General features: G+C 39.2%; 2 long non-coding RNA genes across 5 annotated transcripts in view; one reads left to right on the forward strand and one right to left on the reverse strand.

Annotated features, from left to right (window-relative positions):
- The window catches only part of LOC139358104 (uncharacterized), a 524079-nt gene that overhangs the window by 355223 nt on the left and 146392 nt on the right, over positions 1–22464 (reverse strand). For all 3 annotated transcript variants that reach the window (XR_011612441.1, XR_011612440.1, XR_011612442.1), the window contains exon 2: positions 3650–3703. This is a non-coding gene — a long non-coding RNA (uncharacterized lncRNA). The remainder of the gene's footprint in view (positions 1–3649; positions 3704–22464) is intronic.
- Positions 1–22464, forward strand: part of LOC105498696 (uncharacterized) — a 100808-nt gene that overhangs the window by 29078 nt on the left and 49266 nt on the right. The window contains exon 3 of one of the 2 annotated variants that reach the window (XR_011612439.1): positions 248–384. The exons of the other annotated variant lie outside the window; for it this stretch is intronic. This is a non-coding gene — a long non-coding RNA (uncharacterized lncRNA). Of the gene's footprint in view, positions 1–247; positions 385–22464 lie in introns of those variants that run through there. 2 annotated transcript variants of the gene reach the window in all.

Genomic DNA, 22464 nt, shown 5'->3' on the forward strand with positions numbered 1-22464 from the left:
ATAATAAAAATAAGAGAAAGCATCCACTAAGAGCCCATTCTCTGATGGGCTACATACACATTCTCTAAGCCCCACTAAACTATTTAAGATAGGTATTTTTATTACTCAGTCCATTTCACAAAGGAGAAAGCTGGAAGAAGTGACTTGATCTAAGTTATATAACTAGTAGATGGCAAAGCTCAGATTTGGACCCAGACAGTCTGTACTTGAGAACTATCTTAATGGTATTTTCTTCATTTTGTTTAAGATCCAGCATTTCGTCCACCTACCCAGTTTGAAAAACAATTTGAGCTGAATTTGCTTCAACTCTGAAGAAAGAACTTTTTAGAAAATCCACTAAACCATTCTGGGGGACATCATTTTTTTCTACTTTTTAATGCAATAAAAAAAGAAATATGTATATTACACCTTGATTGTTTGAAGTCTGGAATTATTTGAGCTTTACCATGGAAGACAAACCTTTTTTAACTTTTATTTGTCACTGTGCTGATTATCTCCTTTAATAGCAGTTTGGATCCCCGTGTAAACAAACTCCTTATGACACAAGAAAGAAAACCTGCTGTAAAGGAAAACATGGCGGGGGTGTGGAGCAGAACCTAGCGTTTGTTTCTTGACTGTAAGGTTCCGCTTTGATAATGCAAACCAAGCAACCAACTTAAAAGTGGTCTGAAAACAAAAACCCTTTGTAGTTGAAGGGTCTACACTCTTCAGGCTTCTAAATCTTACTTCAAGACTTTTTTCCTTTCCTTGGTAGACAAGTTATTTTCTATGTGGTAAAGGAGTCAATAGGTAGGTAATTTGTTTCCTTTTTGTTTTAGAGAGTGTGTTACTGGTTGTGGCTGTGGAACACAAATTGGAATCTTCAGCAAGCTTATTGAACTGCCAAGTTATGCCTGGGTTACATATACATAAAGCTTCCCCACTTGGAGGAATCCAGCTGTCTCATAGTCCCTTTGGACGGACTTACTCTTAAGTACTGAGTTGAAGATCTGGGATATTGGATTTTCTGTTTATCAGGGCAAATAAAATTTTACCCTCCTAACAAATATAAAGAAAATCCTTGGACCACATATTGTTCCCCTTTAAACAGACAGTTCATGTGAAATATTTTATTATTGTAAAATAAATCAATAAATAACCTAAGGCAACCAAAGTAGCATATATGTTTATATATTTCCCCTGGGCTTTGAAACCTTTGTATATATAATATATATTATGTATTATATTATATATTAATAAAATATATATTATACAATATATTGTATATTATGTTAATATATAATGTATTATATATTATATATTACATATTATATATAGATAATGCATCTATTATATATAGATAATATAATATATATTATATATATAATTGCAACCTCTGCCTCCCGGGTTCAAGCAATTCTCCTGCCTCAGCCCCCTGAGTAGCTGGGATTATAGGCGTGTGCCACCACACCCAGCTAATTTTTGTATTTTAAGTAGAAATTGGGTTTCACCATGTTGGTCAGGCTGGTCTTGACCTCCTGTCCTCATGATCCACCTGCCTTGGCCTCCCAAAGTGCTGGCATTACAGGCGTGAGCCACCACACCCAGCCAAATATAATTATTTTTAAAAATCAAATAAAAAGCATCTCTTGTGCACTGTTAGAAACAGGAAGAAGTCCAAAACAAATAACTGGAAGAATGGCCTAATCTTATTTGCTAGCCCATACAATGAGATAGTGGCTGACATTTATTTCCAACCTGGATGGTTTTTAGTAATCCCCAAACCCTGGTTAATCTCAGTGGAAATCTCTTTTCAACATGATCAGTCAGTTATAGGTACATGAAATCAGCTTGAAGATAGTTGACGACTTTTGGATATGGAATTGTCTATGTACGCATGATTATCACATCTATTCTCATAGTGACAAAGTGTTCAGATGAAGATATAGATGAGGTCAGATGTGAAGACAAGGTGTAGAAGGGAGAAAGAAGGTGGAGGAAGAATGGAAAGCCAAGGGGAATAAGGAAAAGACAGACAAAAAGAGTAAAGTCCCATTTTGTCTTTGCCTGATGGCTCAAGAACATTTTAGTTTAGGTTTTTGCTGTTTTGTTGTTTTTCTTATCTGCAGGAGTTCCATGGCCTTTGGATTTAGAACATTTGTGCTTGATAATCATACATTACTGAAAGATGGTCTATGAAAAGTTTTGGTTTATGAGTATGAGGAAACACATGCCATACAATTTAGAAAACTATATATCCAGCTTTGTATATTTCAGATTTAAAATGTCTTCATTTTTAAAACAGGATTCAAGTCATTCTCAAGCTGTTTGACATCATCCTTACATTTGTGAATAGGTCAGAACCTGGGCCACAGCAAATAGCTAAAAATCTGGATAATTGATCCTGTTCTTGTTGACAGGATGAAGTTAATAAAGCTCTGAATCTAGTTCCAGGGAAACATTACTACCATTAAAACTTAAACAAGGTAGAGCACAGTGGGGCTCATGCCTCCAATCCCAGCACTTTGGGAGGCCAAGGTGGGTGGATCACTTGAGGTCAGGAGTTCAAGACCAGCCTGGCCAATATGGTGAAACCCCATCTCTACTGAAATACAAACATTAGCCAGTGTGGTGATGCATGCCTGTAATCTCAGCTACTTGGGAGGCTGAGGCAGGAGAATTGCTTGAACCCAGGAGGCATAGGTTGCAATGAGCCAAAAGGGCACCACTGTACTCCAGCCCAGACAACAGAGTGAGACTCTGTCTCAAAAAAGGAAAACAAAAAAAATCTTCAAACAAATGTTTACAAAATGTAGTCCACAGAACTTTAGACCCATGTGATGTTGATCAGTTTTCTGGGGAGGAAAGATTGCATGATTCATTAAGCTTGAGAAACTTGGATTTTTGGATTTCAACAAAATGCAAATCCAATCACATGACTCTCCACAAAATGGGTATTTTATGCCAAGTTTCCCAACCCTTAGCCATCCCATGGGCTAATGTCCCATGGAATATACTTTAGGACACATTGGTCTACATCAGTTCCTACCTTCACCTCCTTCACAAAACAATCTCCATTTTCTTTCGAGGCAACCAGATGACTACTACCTATAGCTACAAAGTGAGGAGACTAGTTTCATTTCACTTAAAGTTACATGATTTGAGGGGAAGCTAAGGTTCTATTTTTAAAATTATTTTAACATTTGGATAACCCCCCAAGTGGCAGGAAGGGCTAAAATCATTGTCACTGTATCAAAAATAACACACCCTGGGAAGGCATTGTGGCATAATATTGAAATCAACCAAGGCTCAGATCTGGCCTTTAGCAACTATTTGCTGTGTGGCCTTGGGGAAAGTCTGATCAGTTCTAAGCCTCTAATTTGCCTCTTTAACATGAGGGTGATGACGCAAACCTCCTAAAATTGTATGAGGTTTAAATGAAGCAGTGTGTGGAAAAGCAACTTTCCTAGAGTTGGTTTCAGAGTTGATACACCATTAAAAGTAAGTTATTTTCCCCCCTTTTCCTTCCTCCCTCCCCACCCTGGAGTCCAAATATTTCAGGAAAACTGATAAAGTAAATAAACATCCCTCCTTAACTCTAAAATATCAACCTCAAGAAACTGGCATTCCAGTCTGGGTGGAGCAGATACATAGGTTTGATTACACTCACAGATGATGAAACTTCTAGACTCTTCCTCCTGAGACTCCGTTCTGGAAAGGTCTCCTGTCAAAAAACACAGATCAATCTCATCCCAAAGGTCAACATGTTTGTCACCTCCTGTCTAGACTATAGCCATGCTCGCAACGTGGACCTCCCACAGGGAGCCATCCACTGACAGCAGATGACCCAGACGTGACAGCATGCCTGCTGGTTAGTCAGCCCACAGCAAGCCCAGCACACCCAGGCGGATTCTCAGCCTTGGCTGCTGTTTGACGTCAAGTCCAATTTATGATCTGGGTTCTTGAATTAAATCACCAGGCAGTGATGAGACCGGGCTGCTGGAAGACCTTTTCATTCCACACAGCCCGCTGATAACTTGTTGGACATGGAGGTATTGGGACACGATGCAGATATCTTTTCATTGAGGTCTGTTTTTAATTCGAATAACTGGACCCACGTGTGCTTCTAGTTAACTATGTAGGTGTCACAGGGCTAAGAGGAGTTTGCTTTTAGCCCTGCCTCCCCATACCAGACACTGGGGTCCAGGACTTCTTAAAGGATTCAAGAAGTAAACTGAGCACAAAGAGGTTTTATTCAAAAGCTGAAAGTAGTTAAAATTAGCATTCTTGCCCTCATTCCACCCCCTTCACCAGGTCATTACTTTGAACTGCTTAGAATTCAAAATACATTTCTGCCTACAAGTCCAGAAGGTGTCACACTGAGATACTTTTCCAGCAGGGATGGTATCATCAACATTCTCTATCAGCTCCTTTGATGACCAATATTTCTAGTGTGTTCATTCAAAAGTCACCGGCAAGAAGCTGTGAGAAAGTACAATTATGTAACATAACCCAGCCCTGCAGGAGACAAGGGCTTTAGGCATGCAGCCTCAGTCGGTTGGGGGCAGCGGGACACCGTGGGTTTCTTTGAAAGGTCTGGTTTGTTTGTTTTTTGGTTTTTTGTTTGTTTTCCAGAATTCAACTTCTATCTTGAATTAAGCTAATCAACCTACCTTTGTTTGGCCTTTTGAAAAGAAGAAGCTGATCTTATCTACTACTTGTAAAATTGCCAAAAACATGTTTACTTTTATTTAGATGAACTTGGCTGCCAGCAATAGCAGTGAAAGAAGAAAGTTGTGGAAAGTAAGAAAGACAGCCCAGCAGAATTGGGAAAGATTATTAAAAAGGAGCAGAATGTTCTCTCCCAGAAAGTCAGAAATGAAAGAGAGAGAATATGAATATCAGAGATTGAGATTGTACCTTTATATTGAATTACTCAATCTGCCATGGCCTTTTCCACCAGCATCAAAACACCTGAGAGAATATGGAATCATAAACCAGATCCCATCCTCCAACCACAAATTACATGAGCTTAGAGTGCTCAGAGACAACAGTAATGACAATATTAAAGAGAGTTTCTTAAATAAATTATGCTCCATTTCTATCTGAACACCTCCCTACAGCCTCGATTCAACACAGCTTCTGACAACCCTTTCATTTGCATCATTCCTTTTCTTCCCAGGAAATACTCTCCTGCAACTTGAGACAAGATGGAAGAGGCTACATAGGAATCTTTGCAACTATCTAAGATTCCATCTAAATGTACACAGTCCCCATGGGATCAGACAAATTTGCTCTTCAGTTTTCCGGGCACACAACTTTATAATATCAGGATTAACAGAAACTTGCACATTAATGCCTAGAGGTTTTTTGCCCTCTCAATATTCCTCAGATAAAACTCAAGGGGGTTAGGAGGTTTCCACATAGTTCTTTTTCCAAGCAGTCTGTCATTCTTGGTGCATCACCCACACTTTCCGAAAATGGCACAAAATCCAGCCAGCCTCTTCCAAGAAAGGGATTATGTCACTCCTCAATCCTACGATGCCTCTGAAATAACTTAAACAAGTTTTCTTCCCACTGAAGGGGTACACCTTCAGTTCTTTCTATGGGCCAGGCATAAGAGCTTGAATCTCTTAACTGTATTCTTTATTGATATAATGACAGAAACAAGAAATAGTGATTTTTTTCCAGATGAACACTTCATACTGAGTGACACCTTCTCATTGTGGTCCACATGCTTTAAACTATTGTCTATTCAATATTTCCAAATCTTTCATCATTCCCTTCCCCTGTGGTTTTCTTTCCTAACTGCTAGATAGTTCTGAGGCAGGGAACTGGACCAATGGCATTAAAAGGAACAGAAGAGAGAAATGAAGAGTAACAATCCTCTTAGACAATCATCTTAGTTGACCAAAAGGCAAGTCAGGCTGTATGAAAAAGCATAAACCACATACGTATATCACACACAAATCTTAGATCTTTACCCTCTGGTTTCTCACACTTAGATGAGCCTTTAAAGCAAAAGGAAGAAGAATCACTTCATAAGAAATCTGATTTGCAAAACACCTTTTTCTTGTGTGTGTGTGTGTGTGTGTGTGTGTGTGTGTGTGTGTGTTGGCTTTGAGGTTAAAAAAATATGATGAGCTCTAAATTCCCAAATTGCTAAGTACTACAAAATTATATGTGGAGATTTCCAGAACCTTTCCATTCTGAAACAAGTAAGCAAATAATTTTATCAGAAGACTCAAGATACAATTTATAAAAGTTTTGACTGGACTAGACTAGAAACGCAGAGAAATACTACATAAGTGTAAGTAGTGTGAATTTGTACCATTAGAATTTAATAATGGAAGTGTAAAAAGAAATATTAAATAAATGGACAAAGAGAAATACTGCATTAAAGAGAAATGCTTATAGGGGATATAAACAAGATAATTCTTGACTTTTTTTCCAAGACAATTTACTATATTAAAATATTTAGTAATTCAACAAGTACTTATTACCTGCTATATACAAATCCCCTAAATAAAATGACACACACACAAAAAAAAGTGAGCAAAATATACTTTGTAGATACAGAGAACTTAATATATAGTTGAGGATACTAGACAAACATTATAAACATATATGTATACATGTGCTTATATATGTATATATGTTTATATATGTTTATATGTATACATATGTGTTTTATATATGTATGTTTATATGTTTACATATTTATGTATATACGTTTCCATCTGATATTCAAAAAACTGTGCAATTTGTGTAAAAGTACTCATTCTTATTTAATGTGAGAGAAAATTGAGGCTGAGAGGCAAAATTATTTGCGCTAAAATCACCCAGAAGTAATAAAAGGCTCAGCCCAGACTCAATCCTAAGTTAGCTGACACCAAATACACTAGAATTTGTTGCCTCTACATGTCAAAGTAATATGTCACAAGTGCCAAAAGGAAGGGATATGCAGAGTGTTATTGGCATTCCTTCTTGCTGAGGAGATTAGAAAAGATTTCATGGAGTATTTAATCTGAGCCTTGAAGGCAGGCAGCATTTTGACAGGCAGCAATGGGCATGGAGGAAATTGCATAGTGAGGAAAATCATTTAAAGAGAGCAAAAGGTAAACAGTTAGGAACTAATGCATACTTAAGGAACAGTGACCAACCCAGTGTGGCTGGATGGAATACAAGTTATAGAAAGAAGAGTAGGGGGTGATAAGGCTGGAAATTTGTCTTGGAGTCAGGTCATTGAATACCCTGAATTTCTCAAAAAATAATATGAACACCTCTGTCTGCTAATGGAGAATTGTTGAAGGGTTTTTAATAGAGGAATGATATAATCAGAATAAAGCTTTGAAAAGATTAATCTGGCAGTAAGATGTAGAATACTTTGGAAGAAACTGAGGAGTTATGAGGCCAGGGTAATAATACAGATAACATATAATGAGGGTCAGATCTACAATAGTGAGAGTAAAAATGGGAAGAAAGTGAGAGATAGATGTGAGGAATGTTGAACATAAAGAATCAAAAGGACTCTTTGGCAATTATATTAGAAAATGCAGGGAAAGAAGGAAACTGGTCTGAGTAACTGTAAGGGTAATGCTAATTATTGAAATTAAAAATAAACCAGAAAGGCATGTTTGTAGATAATGAGTTCAGATTTCACTGTGTCCAGTGTTCAGAGATATTTGTCATGAAAACATGTAGCTGTATGGCCTATCCTCCTTGCTGCATCCTCACCCCTATACGCACATCCAGAAGCCATAGTGATTTGACTAAGAACTTACTTAGGCTTTATAAGTAGCCAGGTGTTTCTGTGATGCATAAAACAAGCCATTAAGAAAGATATGGCCAAAAATGGGGCCATTACTTATTTCCAAGAAAGGCATGTGTTAGGGCAATACTAGCTGCTATGAATAGAAAGCCTAACAAATTTCAGTGGCCTAGCATTATAGAATTTACTTTTTCACTTATTTGAGTTTAGTTGCCACTGGCAGGAGAAGGGGGCACTCCATGTAGTCATTCAGGGACCCAGGATTATGAAAATTCTTTCATCTTGGCTTCCAAGGCCATCCTAATATTGCCCAATTGGCAGGGAACAAGAGAGAGAATTAAAAATCTTATCAGAGTTCTAGGGACCAAGCCTAAAAATGGTATAGATCACTTTTGCCCACATTTCTTTGGCCAGAATTCAGCCACATTGCTATAACTTAACTGTAAGAGAGGCTTAGAAATACAGAAATAACTATGAGGCCAAGAGGAAATAACTTTGTGAAACAGATAGTTGGCCTCTACCACTAGATTGCAATTTCAAAGGTAGGGTGTAGGGGTTAAGGATAAACAAAAAGAATCACAGCTCTATGGAAACACAAATTACTATTGCCACTGTGGAAAGAAGTGGCCTAACAAGAGTATGGAGCATTTGACAAAATGAATTTCCTCTTCTTTATATAGACCACATAGTATCTAAGTTTTTCTTAGAACTTGGGTTGGGAAAGTCTGTGTGTATGCGCATGTGTGTGTGTGTGCATGTGTGTCAGTGGTAGACCACCCTGCTCATGCCTTTTTCCACAATATTGATTTTCACTGTTATGGTGAATGTTATTCCAGACATGAAAATGCAGACTTGGGAAATGTGCCACTGGGAAGCACTGCATCCCACAAAGAGTCCAGTGACATAAGCGAATGGAACCTGGTGAAGATGAGACAAAGCCCCAGTGGATAGAAGGTAGGGTTTTCCAAAGATACTGGAGATTTGTACCTTTGAAGTTTACCGAATTTCCCTGAAGACAGACAAGAACCTGGGCACCAAAGAGCAAGTTAAGGAACTGGTTTTGTGAAGACAGCTCTTATGAAGGGTTAACTTCTTAACTATAGAAAAAAACAAATATGCAATTTTAAAGTCATGTATTACAAAACCCTATTATTTTTCACAACCCTTCTATAAACTCTTCAAACTTTGTGTGGTATATAGAGGCAAATTGGAGATGTCATAACAAGACAATAGGTCTGCCCACAGCATGGCCCAGTCTGCATCCATACACTGAGCTGCTACCACAGCCTTCCCCACAGTGAGGAGTGGCTCATAGCCCAGTGGAGAGCAGGGGGTGCTGGCCATTGCAGCAGCAGTGGTCAAGTAGATGATTCAGTCAGCCACAGGGCAAGTTCCCCACTGCCCCTTACTAACGCGATCCTTAGCCGGGGGAAAAATGTTGATATTGGGTCCAATTTTGATATAAAGGGAGTTACAAGTTTTAGTAAGAGCTCAAATTTACAGATAAAGATTCTGAAATCTCCAACTTTATGATGTTATAATCAGGGGAATGTAGAAAATGGACAAAGGAATGTGTTCGAAGGAGATATAAAAGATCACTGGACACTGTTGGTGCCCTTCCCAGATGTCCTCAGTTCTTAATTACAAACAGCCTGTACCTTTGACTCTCTTCAGAGGACTGACCCAGTATTATTGGAGCTGCTTTTCCCGTGTTCAAAGAGCTGGAAGGGCCTAGGAGGTTTATGACCCTCACCTCCCCCAGAGTGACACGTAGCCAGTGACTGTCTGTCTGGTGTGGACGTGTAAAAGCTCAATCCCTTGTTCTGCGTGGGGAAAGACTCTGGCAGAGATCCCCTAAGGAATCACACTGAAGCTGAGACATCACCTGAGATGGCACCGCTGCTTGGCTTGTTCCTGTCTCCCCATTCACTGGTTGATTTTTCTTAAATGTACTTCATCAAATTATAGGCATCCGAATTCTCATCTCCAGTTTTGTTTCTGGTGAGCTCCAACTAAGACACACATAATGGGGATGCCACCACTGTGGTTGTGGTAGGATTTAATGTTTTTAATTTACTAAGAAAGATAAGCACCGTATAAGGATTGCTAGATTTAGCACTGAGAGATTACTATTGCTTCTAATTTCCCCACTAGTCATACAAATTGACAAGGGAACAAGGAGTAACCTATGTAAATGCCTGTGTCCTGGGCACTGTCACTGTGATCAACTGTCAATCATCCTTCCCTGAAAACCACATGTCCCACACATTGCTGCTAAATCCATAAACAAAATAGAGGTAGAAGGAATTTTTAAATTCTTGTAAGAAGACACAGGGTAAATTCAGTGGCTTCATGGAGTCTAAATCAAATGCACATTAGACTTTAGGGAGTCTAAATAAGACCCATTAGATGGCACCAGAACTGACTTGGTGAGAAGGTGGGTACCTGGGATTTCCATTTATCCGATGCACAATATCACAAGCAAACTCAAGCGGTAAAATAATTGAAGGCTTTGAACTGAAAGGAATCTCAGAGAAGTCCCATTCTATTCCCATAGTTTATTACAAGAGTCCATGACAATAAATCCCTTGGCTAACAGCTGAATTATCACACAAGTTCAAGTCTTTGACTTCCCCTATCTTTCCAGTATACCACACAGCCTTTCAAGTTCTTATTATTGCTAGTAAGAGTATTACTGTTGCTATATGTTGGGTACTTGGCTAAGTTCTTTACATTCAAAGTTTTATTTAATATTCCCAATAATCTGTAAGATAGATGCCCTTTTTCCAGTTTTACAGAAGAGGATGTGAACTTAGAAGAGATCCACTTAATTGACATCCTGTAGCTTACTGTGGCCTAGAACTTCAAAGACAAAACCTGAATCCAAAGCTCATGTTCTTCTCACCACGTAAACCACCTGCCCTCATTCACTGACTGACAGGCTGAAAGTCCTTTACCCTCCAATTTGGCCAGTAATTACTAGACCATGCCCTATAATAATTATAGAACTTTATAGTCATATAATCTTCTATCATCCCCTTTCCTTTTCAGTAGATAATCTGTCCAATCCATACTAGAGTCACTTACTTAAGCAGAGAAAGCTTAGGAATTTTGCTTGGCTCATGCAGCTTTGGGGTCAATTTTTTTCTTCCCTTTCTTTTGGGAAGATATGTTTGGAGCTTCTTTGTCACCTCATTGTAGGGTGCTTCTACCAGAAAGGGTCATCTAACAGCATTCTTTCCACAAGAACAAAGACAGAAATCACTGAGGCACTGAGGTAGAAGGGAAGAGCATTGGACACAGAACAAGGGAATCTAAACATTAGTCCCAGAAAAGGGACGGAGCTTTCATCCGCAAATATACTGGACTTCAGTGTTGAAGTGAATGATGGCTCCTTTAGGAGAATCACCTCAGGGAACATCATTATTATCAAATTAAATGATTGCTCAAATTATCATTGGAAATCCTTTGAAATTGCTCTGAGAAACAGCCCTACGGAGTAAATTATTTTCTAGAATAAAACCTGGTTCTTTATCCAAAACAAAATCCTAACTTTTGCTCTTCAATATGAAACCATGAGCAAGAAAGCACACTCCTCTCCAAGCCTTGGTTTCACCATCTGTATGATGGGAAAACAGTAATACCTGGAGGTGTGAGAATAAAATGAGGTGATGCGTGTAAATGTGATTCTGAAACGAATATTCTTCACTCAGATAAGACAGAGACAAAGTCCATCTTGGCCACTTTTAATTGGGTAAAGTATCTTGCTTTGTTCATCCCTAGCAAGACGGGATAAACAGCTTAAGAGGTTATGGTGACATTGACCATTCTTGCTTCTTTGTTCCCAGAAATAAAAGCACCACATTCAAAAGTTACTCAATACACTAGTCATTCCAAAAAAGTTCCCACCAACAAAAAACATTGCAGTGACACAGTGGTTTTCTTTAATTTTCTATTATTTTGATGTCTTGAGAGAGAAGATCGTTTTGAGCTTTTCTCTCTAAAACATAAAACCTCTGAGTCTGAAAATCCATGGACTTCACTTTTCCGCGAACAGCATTCAACATGCACAAAGAATTTATGGCCTATGATGAGAGTCTACTTCTTTGATAAGGGGTCTAACTATACTTTGCAAACACATGGCCATGACCTCCTTGAGCCGATCACTGGACACATGAAGCGACGTGTGTGGGCCAACTGTGGAATTTGGCTTGACTTCAGCTTGAGGTCACCTCCCTTCTCTAAAAATTCTTTAAATACTGTAAGACCTGTGTATATGTAGAGGATGCAGGGGAAGAGGTGTGAGGAGTTGTTAGCAAAAAACAGATGAGCTCATGAAACTTGAACAAGCTGCGGGGGGCATTCCATGTGTGAGGCTTGGAGGCTATTCCATGGTCCTCTGGAGATAGTAATAAGCTTATTGGAAAGGACAATATTTTCAAATAAATTTCATTTTTGGAGAGAGAGGTGTGTATGTTATATAGGGAAAGCCCTTGTAATCCAGACCACACTGAAGGTCTATTTGTGAAAGGCTGACTTGACTGGAGAACCCGCATTCAAAGCATGAGCATTGTACACATGCTCGCAGTTTACTATAAATCCAGGGACTTTCCAAGAACAATGTGGCTGTTATGTGCCTGCCAGTGCTTGACATGTGCACCTGAACTTTCTTGAAATCCTTATTTCATATTCACTTGCACAATCCCAGGCAAAGGTAAAAGCAACATATAGAGTTGCTGATGTGGAACATCACCAGCAACTTCAGAGTTTATATTCTAAATATGGCATGGTGTATGGTAGCACTACAGCGTTCAGACAGAGTTAGCGGAAAGATCCACATTCCAGTCTACTCTGAGTCTCTGACTTGGCTTTCCCATCAAGAAAATATTTGCCTTAAACTAAATCCTGTTTTATGCAATTCTGTTTTATTAACAATGTCGATTTCATCACATAGCATTAAAAATTTTGCTCCTGGTGCAAAATTTGCTCTGTGTTTCTGTAAAGAAAATCTTCCCAGAATGAAAACATTTTTAAACAGAAAAGCAGAAGGCTAAATTTTTTACAAAAATATGCCTGTGATCTTTTTATGTATTTGCCCCATTGAATTGTATCTAAATTCATTAATTGAATTAAAATGGCAAAACACCATCTTGTGTTTTCTTTAATCATTATTCAAATAGAATAAATTATTTTAAAATACAAATTCTAGGAGCAAATAGCCCATAGCCTCTTTTAGAGTTTTGTAAGATTTTATTGCCTGAATGTTGTTTTTCACCCAGAAAAAAATCTTCCTTTGCAGAATAATCTGGTCCTATTAACTATTTGACTTTGCATAAAGTTACTTTCTCCCACCCCATATTTGTTTTCTCATCTATATATGGAAAGGTAGGTTAAGTGGTTCTAAGTGCCCTTCTAGCCCTAAATGTTCTAGAATAATATGATCCCGTGGTATCATATCATTCTATAAAAATGTTTTCACAGCCCTTGTATTTAGTTCTATATTGCTCTACAATAAATATTTTATTGTGTTCTAAGGGCCTGGAAGAATTAATGGAGCACTTAGTTACTAATCTACGTCCTAAGTCTACAAGCTTAGGGAAAAGTAATAAAACTGTTTTTAAAACATAGTCCATTATAGCATAACAGATTCTATGTGGAAAGTTTAAAAAAAGATGGAAGATATATCATCCTCATTCAAGACAGTTACAAATTGATGCATAGATGGTTAAACAATTTGAACAAGTATTACCTCTAGCAGAACCAAGCCAGGAAAAGGGAAATATTATTGAGCATCTACTATGTTGTAGGCAGCATATTAGGTTTGTTTCACATATATTATCTCAACAACTTTCCAGAGTAGGTGTTTTTTTTCTCCCTTTTCAAAGATGAGATAACCAAGATCAGAGAGATTGTGGTATTTACTGCTACAAGTTATTCTAACAGATACTTTCAAGTATGGAATTGAAAGAGTAGCATTTTGGCTACAAGTAACAGAATATCTGATTGACAGTGAACTAATCAAATAATATTTTATATTTTTTAAATAAGAAGTCTGGAATTAACTAATTTAAGGATTTGTTCAGATGGATGCTTGGGTCCACTTCTCTGCGATTCTTAACATGGGCACAGGATGGCTATAGGTCTAGATCACTTAGACTGAAGTTGACAGAATAAATGGACTAAAATTGTGAAAACCTAAAAGTTCCTGGAGAAACATTCACCACTTGTCCCATAGTCTAATTTCATCCAGAAAGGCAATTATGGAAGTCAAAAGTGAGTACAGAATCATTTGGAAATATAGCCACCATGAGGTGATCCAATTAGAGTCATGAGTAAGCTACATATACTCAGTGAAGACCAACTAAGGTAAACAAACAAGATCCTCTTCTTCTCAAAGTCTCTTTAAAGAAACAAATGAAGCTGTTGACATGATAGATGGGCTCTGTCTTCAATGATGCACAGATGAGATTTGCCACCCATCCACACTAGTAATAAACGTTAACTCAATGAATTTGTGTTCATAGTTAAAAATAGCAAAAGTTTATAGCAGTGCGCCATGTCACCCATGACTTGCCCTAACCTTATAAGACTCTGGGGTTCCTCTTGCATGTGTGTTTATGAACCAGTAGAACCTGGGCACAAACACCCAGAACTGTGTAGTTCTAAGCCCTGTCCTTCCAGTACAAGATGCTGTATATTCCCATAGCTAGCAAACAATAGCTCTAAGATGTCTTATTTTATTAAACAACTGCACATCTTTCTACAAGATCCTCCTGCATTTGGTCTTCCTCATCTCTTCTATTAAAATTGTCTCTATCTTCTGTGTTTTGTTACTCCTTTCTTTTATTCTAAAAAAATTTCTCACCAGCTTGTAGTATCTATTTTAGAAGTTATGGACGTATCAGATCTCTGGAATAGATACGCTTCTTTACATTCCAGTAAAGTACTTTCCAGATGTCCCTGAGAATTCACATTTCCAGCAGGTTTGTAGAATTGATGTTGGCACAATTCCTACTAGCCTTTCTGTTTCATGTGGCTGAAGCAGATGAAGCAGAATGCTCATAGTATATAATTAGAAGAAGAATTTGGTGTGCAAAGAGGACAATTTCAAATAGTGAATCTCATATAGTCATTGTCTCCTTTTATGGGAGAAAAAGCTCCATGAACATATATATACATATATGAGTTTTCATCTCCCTTTTTAAAGATGAGATAACCAAGATCAGAGAGATTGTGGTACTTACTGCTACAAGTTATTCTAACAGATACTTTCAAGTATGGAATGGAAAGAGTAGCATTTTGGCTACCAGTAACAGAATATCTGATTGACAGTGAACTAATCAAATAATTTTATTTATATATACACATATGATTCAAGGAAAAAACCATCACCTCTGATTTTTGAATACTTTCTGGTTTTCTAAAATTTTGATAGGCTTCTTCCTCTTAAAGCCCTGGAAAACAACAGAGGCTAATATATAACCTGCAGTTGATAACAATGCCCTTACTCTCAGATTATGACCTTCTAGAATAACATCTGGCCATATCAATAATTAGTACCTCTTGAGAGGTGTGCAGGATGGTAAGCGAAAGCACCGAACCAGATGCAGCAAACTGGATAGAAGAGGAGGAAACCAAGGAGAGAAACCTTTCTCAGGGATGAATATACACCTAATCTGGTAGTAAGATTTGGGCAGTGTGGATATTTTCCCCCTGGGTGTTTGATATGAGAGTTCAGCTACCTATGATGCCATACCAGGCAGGCAGAGCAAAAGCCTACTGCCCTCACCAGCGGCCACGCCCCCAATGGCACATAAAGATATGCTTGAGAAGCAGATAGGAAGGTGGGGGCTCTAGGCTCAGACCAAACCCTGTTGTTGCGACCTTCCATAGATCGCTTTCCTTGTGTATGTCTGCTCCCCTCTCTCTAAAATGAGACAATCTTAATAATTAATATTAGAACATTCCTGAGAGCACTTTCAACCCCCAAGTACTATAGCTGGGCACCTGTGCTCTAAACTCCAGCCAGTTCACCTACAAAAAGGAGAGGGGAAAGAACAGATTTGACCATTTATTTATTTATTTAATTTTATTTTATTTTTTTTTTTTTTTGAGATGGAGTCTCGCTCTGTCGTCCAGGCTGGAGTGCAGTGGCCGGATCTCAGCTCACTGCAAGCTCCGCCTCCTGGGTTTACGCCATTCTCCTGCCTCAGCCTCCCGAGTAGCTGGGACTACAGGCGCCCGCCACCTCGCCCGGCTAGTTTTTTGTATTTTGTTAGTAGGGATGGGATTTCACCGTGTTAGCCTGGATGGTCTCGATCTCCTGACCTCGTGATCCGCCCGTCTCGGCCTCCCAAAGTGCTGGGATTACAGGCTTGAGCCACCGCGCCCGGCCTGACCATTTATTTTCATACTTTTGCTCCCCTGACTATTTCTTTGAACTTCATTCACATAAGAGTCACCTGTATGTGTGACAGGATAGGGGTTTTCCTCTCCTTTGACCCCCTTTTCTTTCCCCACTTCCTCTACCACCCCGACATTCATACTCTTTCCCTCAAAGGGGGTCTTTGAGGAAAGCAGAAGAGCATCTGATTATGAAAACAAAAGTTATGCCCAAATTGCTGGTTGATATTACAGTCAGAAGACATTATTTTTCTTATAAATGGGAAACCATGTAAAGTTTTTCCATCCTTCACGTGAAGCCTAAGGAATTATTACCTTCCCTCCAGGTCAGAGTTCTCAACTCAAGGAAATTTTAATTTCACCCAAGGCCGAAAGAAACACCTAGCAGTTCTGTTTAAGTCCAAACACTTAATAAGTACTTTAGGCCTAAGAACTTAGAATTGTTTGGAAAACTGCTATGCATAAATTGAAAGAAAAAATAGTTTACATTTACTTTTTTTTTTTTTTTTTTGTATTTTTTAGTAGAGGGGGTTTCACCGGGTTAGCCAGGATGGTCTCGATCTCCTGTGACCTTGTGATCCACCCGTCTCGGCCTCCCAAAGTGCTGGGATTACAGGCTTGAGCCACCGCGCCCGGCCCTACATTTACTCTTAAGAGTGAACTTACCATGATTGCTTAGCTAATGGGATATGTCTGCCTATCGGGTACTGTGCAAGTTCTCACCCTTGGAATTAGATTGGGCATCGCCACCCTCATTTCTATTGCACATTGATTTTTGAGGATGCTGACTTTTTTATCATAGAACTCTCAAATGCCCAGCTTTGCTAAGATATTACTTCACTGTAAGCAACATAGCACTGATATTAAAACAGTCATTCACATGATGTCCAGCAGAAGTTGTCCTGCTTTCCTCAAAAATTTAAAACTTCCATTGAAATGGTGCCTCTGTGAATTTGCTGCTGTGCCCCAGAGCACCTTGGGACAGAGCTCAGGAACTACACCTGTAGTTCCTGGAGAAGAAAATAGTTGGAATTTGAACCAATTTTGTTCTGATTCCCTGGGGACCAGAAAAACCAAGGGGAGAAAAGATGGGTACAAATATGGACAGAACCATAAAGGTAGCAAAGAGAGGGACAGAGAGGAGGGACTCTTAGTGGTCCATCTGGTCATAGACTAATGAACTGGTAGTTGACTCAATGGAAAAGTAAAGTGAAATTCCCCACATTCTTATGGACATAATTAAGTATATCTATCTCTTTCACTAAATTAAGACCAAGCAAATCATCTAATTCATTTCAGTATTCTTCTACATGCCTAATTGAACACATACTGTTGTATTGAATTTCCTTACCCAGGACACTGAACTTAAATCTAATTGCAGTAGAATGTGCTAATTAATTTGTTCTGATTTATTTTATACCCTGGAGGTTAGAGCTTCTTATAATTAAACACACAGATTAATAGAGATTCAGAAGGTTTTGCTACTTGTTCTGCTATTGGGATCCATGTTCCTGCTAGAAATCTGAGATGAGGATTGGATTTTTGGTTTATTTTGTATTTCAGACTAAGTACCTAAGGGAAACACGTGTCTGGCAATGAGTGAAGTCCACAAGTGTATTCCCACCGATTTTACCTCAAAAATGGTATTTAAGAGAGTTGATTTCATGGTTTTCTGTCGTGAGCTACAGTATATGATGGAACCACTCCCTAACTTCTGTTAGCCTTTGATTTGCTAAAGTAATCAAAGTGTCGGGTATGGCTGTATCATCGTTTGCCAGGAAAACATGACAAAAGTATTGTTGTCCCAGAAGATCAAAAGAATGAGTTCTTTAAAATAATTTTGGTGGTAAAATGTACAGATTAGTAATGAAAGTAAATGGCTGAATGTGGAATGTAGTAACTGATTTACATTCCCTCTGCAAATGCAAACTATTGCTGTTTCAATTTACAAGTTCTTGAGAAAGGGTGTTTTTTCTTTGGTTGGTTTTTTTAAAAAATCAGCTATATCATTTTGTTCACTCAGAGTTTATCATATTTTGCACTTACCCCTCTTCCCCTCTCATCAGAAAATTGCAGAGCCACTGATAGCCTGTGGGACCAGATTCTTCCCCAGTGTTGCACAAAAAGTGATTTTTACCAGGTGGCTTGCAAAGAGATAAAGAAATACGTGTAATCACCTGATGGGTTCTTCCTGCTCACTGCACAGACAAAACCAATTCACTGAGACCATGGTATCACAAAAAAGGAAGTTTAATTGACATGAAGCTGGCCATGCCATGTGGGAGATGAAGTTATTCCTCAAATCAAATCTCTGAAAATTCAGACTAGGGTTTTAGTTTGGTGGGCACAGAGCAAGGAAGTGGGTGCTGCTGATTGGTTGGAGATGTAATCATAGGGATGGGGAAAATGGTCTTCATGCACTAAGTCCACTTCTGGGTGGGGACCACAAAGAAGTCACTGGTCTGGGTAGGTCAGAAATACAAAAGTCTGAAAAATGACATCTCAAGAGGCCAATCTTGGGTTCTACAATAGTGAATTAAGGAAGCTGAAAATATGTCCATCAACAACAGACTGGATTAAGAAAATGTGGCATATATACACCATGGAATACTATGCAGCCATAAAAAAGAATGAGTTCATGTCCTTCGTGGGGACATGGATGAAGCTGGAAACCATCATTCTCAGCAAACTGTCAAGATCAGAAAACCGAACACTGCATGTTCTCACTTATAAGTGGGAGCTGAACAATGAGAACATAGGGACACAGGGAGGGGAACGTCATACACTGGGGCTTGTGGGGGGTGGGGGACTAGGGGAGTGATAGCATTAGGAGAGATACCTAATGTAGGTGACAGGTTGATGGGTGCAGCAAACCACCATGGCACATGTATACCTATGTAACAAAACTGCACCTTCTGCACATGTAACCCGGAATTTAAAGTGTAATAAAAAAAGGTTTCTAATTAAAAAAAAAAAAAAAATCTTGTGACCTCCCGAATAGTGGCTGATAATCATTTAACTACACCTTATCATTTAAACTGTAAACTAAATTTCTCCCAAAGTTAGCTTGGGCCAACCCTCAGGAATGACCAAAGGCAGTTTGGAGGTTAAAGGCAGGAGGAAGGTTGGCTAGATCACACCTCTTTCACTTTCATAGTTTTCTCACCGTTGTAATTTTTGCAAAGGTGGTTTCATACAGAGCACTAGAATCCACAATCAAAACAATCCTACGGGGAAGGGTCCCTGATAGTGCACTTACTTTACAAGCAAGGAGGAAATGGGATGTCAACTATCTCAGATAGCAAGGAAAATGGGCCTTTCACATGTGCCCAGAAACAATGTTTCAGATTTTATAAACATTAGCTCACTCACCCACATTTAACAGAAGGAGAAACTAAGGTTGCCAAGGTTGATGCAACTTGCCCTTGATCAGCTGCAGGGCAAAACCAAAATAGAAACCTTTGATCAATCATCACATCAACACTCATTCACCACACCTGTTGGGGTCCACGTGTTTCCTAAACAAAGGAATGAACACACAAGACAACACAAGACAAGACAAACATGGCGGCCGCCTCGAATGGCGCTCTGCTTTATTTTATACAGTCGTTTGTGGAATGTTGCCAAGTCACAAGACACATTGTTGTTTTTCTGACCTTTCCCCTTCTGGATTTTCAAGATGTTTACACATAAACAAGCCCCCAACACCCTGCTTCGTTTGCAAGAGCAGGACTTATCAGGAACGTCTCGTTTGCAAGCACGTAGTCCTCTACAACACCATTTACAGACACAAAGTTGAGCTGTTGACAGTTTCAAACTGTGGAGAAACAGCATTGGGTTTGAGTGGGAAGACAAAGGCACTAAATTCCCTTTTCAACTTGAAGCCAAGAAAGTCCCTTTAGCATCGCCCTACCTATGTCTAGAGACCTGTGGTCCTTAGGGGAAGGCATATCAATGCCATAACAAAATGGCACCCCAGAGCTAATGTGAGTTTGGGTCTCCTCACATAATGAGCTGACTAAAAATGCATTTCAAACTGAGCCTCCCTTCCTCTGTTCATAAATTCGGTCCACTTTGTCATTTCCTTTATAAGCATACATCTCTTCCCTGCTTTCAAGATTTCTTCCCTGCTTTCAAGATTTGTAAAGTTGACCTTATTAACTTTTTTCCATGGCCAAAATTTGGCCTGATCGACTTCATATTTTATTACTGTTTTCAATCATGTAGAACTAAAAGGGTTAGAAGTTGGAAAAAGCAGCTTTGGTTCCTCAAAATGTGTTTTAAACAAAACAGTCCTGCAGGTCAAATTCACAGATTTTCTTTTTCAAGTATTAAATGTTTTGGGTTTTTTTTTTTAGTTTTTTTATTTCGTTGGTTTTGTTTTGCTTTCTGAGAGGGAGTTTCTGTTGCCCAGGCTAGAGTACAGTGGTGCAATCTCAGCCCACTGCAACCTCCGCCTCCTGGGTTCAAGCAGTTCTCCTGCCTCAACCTCCTGAGTAGCTGGGACTACAGGTACATGCCACCAAGCCCAGCTAATTTTTGTATTTTTTAGTAGAGACAGGGTTTCACCATGTTGGCCAGGCTGATCTTGAACTCCTGACCTCAGATAATCCGCCTGCCTTGGCCTCCCAAAGTGCTGGGATTACAGCTGTGAGCCACCATGCCTGGGCTTCAAGTATTAAATGTGTAATGACAGAGAGATTTAAGGGCCATAGGCTCTTGGTCCCCTGAAGATTCACTAAAAATGACTGACATGAGGCAGATTAATAGAAAAGGCCTACAAATTTATTTAATGTTTACTCGTGAGATACAGAAACATATACCATCTTGAGATTACAAAAAGAATAGGGGATAAGATTCTGGTAGAACAGGTTACGGGAGAGGGGAGAAGAGGCTTGGCTAGTAAAGATGGCCTTGTTATGTAGATAAAGCCTCCCTCAGAGAGAACAGATGGTAAATGTTTCTTTTAAAGTTGTCAGACTCTCAACCTCTCTTGGATCTGGGGAAAGGAATAGAAGGAGGGAGCATGCTGCATTAATGCAGATTCTCTACAGATGCAAATTTTCCCCCACTTAAGACAGGTTTGCAAGGCCACTTCTGCCTGCTGGCCAAGTGGCAGCCATTTTAAAATATATATCAAATAAATATATTTTGGGGTATATTTTAATTTCCTTAAGAGAGCGACAATGAACCAGAGTCCAGTTCTTAGGGGACAGCTTTTATATGAACCTTCAAGTCTCCAAAGCAGATGTTTGCCAATTTTAACACAATCCCTAAAAATCAAAGTTTGCATTGAACTATTGTCTTAAGTCAAGGTTCCCTAGAAGCAAAACCAGACACAGATTAGGCACCAGAGGTTTATTGATATATTCTTCACTAAATACTCACAGAAGAGTGAGGAAAACAGAATAGAGAGGAAAAAACAGGCTTGACCTCACTCAGAGGTGGGAGGAAAGGGGCTAGAGTCAGGGAGTGGGGACTCCTCTGGTCTGTAATACCACTGAGCCATCCTTTCTGTAGGTCCTGAGCCAGGCTTTGGTATGCTCTTATTGCCATAGGCATTCAAACCAGAGCGACTCTACCTTGAATAGGGGCTGGGTAAAATAAGGCTGAGACCTACTGGGCTGCATTCCCAGGAGGTTAGGCACTCTCAGTCAAGGGATGAGATAGGAGGTCAGCACAAGATACAGGTAACAAAAGATGCCGCTGATAAAAAAGGATGCAGGGAAGAAGCCAGTCAAAACCAAGATGGCAATGAAAGTGACCTCTGGTCCTTCTCACTGCTCATTACAAGTTAATTATAATGCATTAGCATGCTAAAAGACACTCCCATCAGTGCCATGAGTTTACAAATGCCATGGCAATATCAGGAAGTTTCTCTATATGAGCTAAAAAGGAGAAGGAACCCTCAGTTCCAGAAAATCCCCACTCTTCTCTCATGAATAATCACCCTATTTCTCATGAACAATCCACTCCTTGTTTAGCATATAATCGGGAAATAACCATAAAAATAGCCAACCATCAGCCCTCTGTGCTGTTCTGCCCTGCCTACAGAGTAGCCATGCTTTTGTTTCTTTACCTCTCTAATAAACCTGCTTCACTTTATGGACTTGCTCCAAATTCTTTCTTGCCTGAGGTCCAAGAACGTTCTCTTGGGATCTGGATCAGGATCACTTTCCAGTAACACTATCAGCCAATCTCTGACAGCAAGAGGTACTGGAGAGGTTGGTAACCTCCCAGGCATTTCTTCCAAGGCAATCTTGTCAGCCAAGGGCAGTTTTCTGGAGAGCTTACAAGGAATGTGCTTGTTA

Source organism: Macaca nemestrina, chromosome 14 (genome assembly GCF_043159975.1).
Source record: "Macaca nemestrina isolate mMacNem1 chromosome 14, mMacNem.hap1, whole genome shotgun sequence".
NCBI classification, from domain to species: domain Eukaryota; kingdom Metazoa; phylum Chordata; class Mammalia; order Primates; family Cercopithecidae; genus Macaca; species Macaca nemestrina.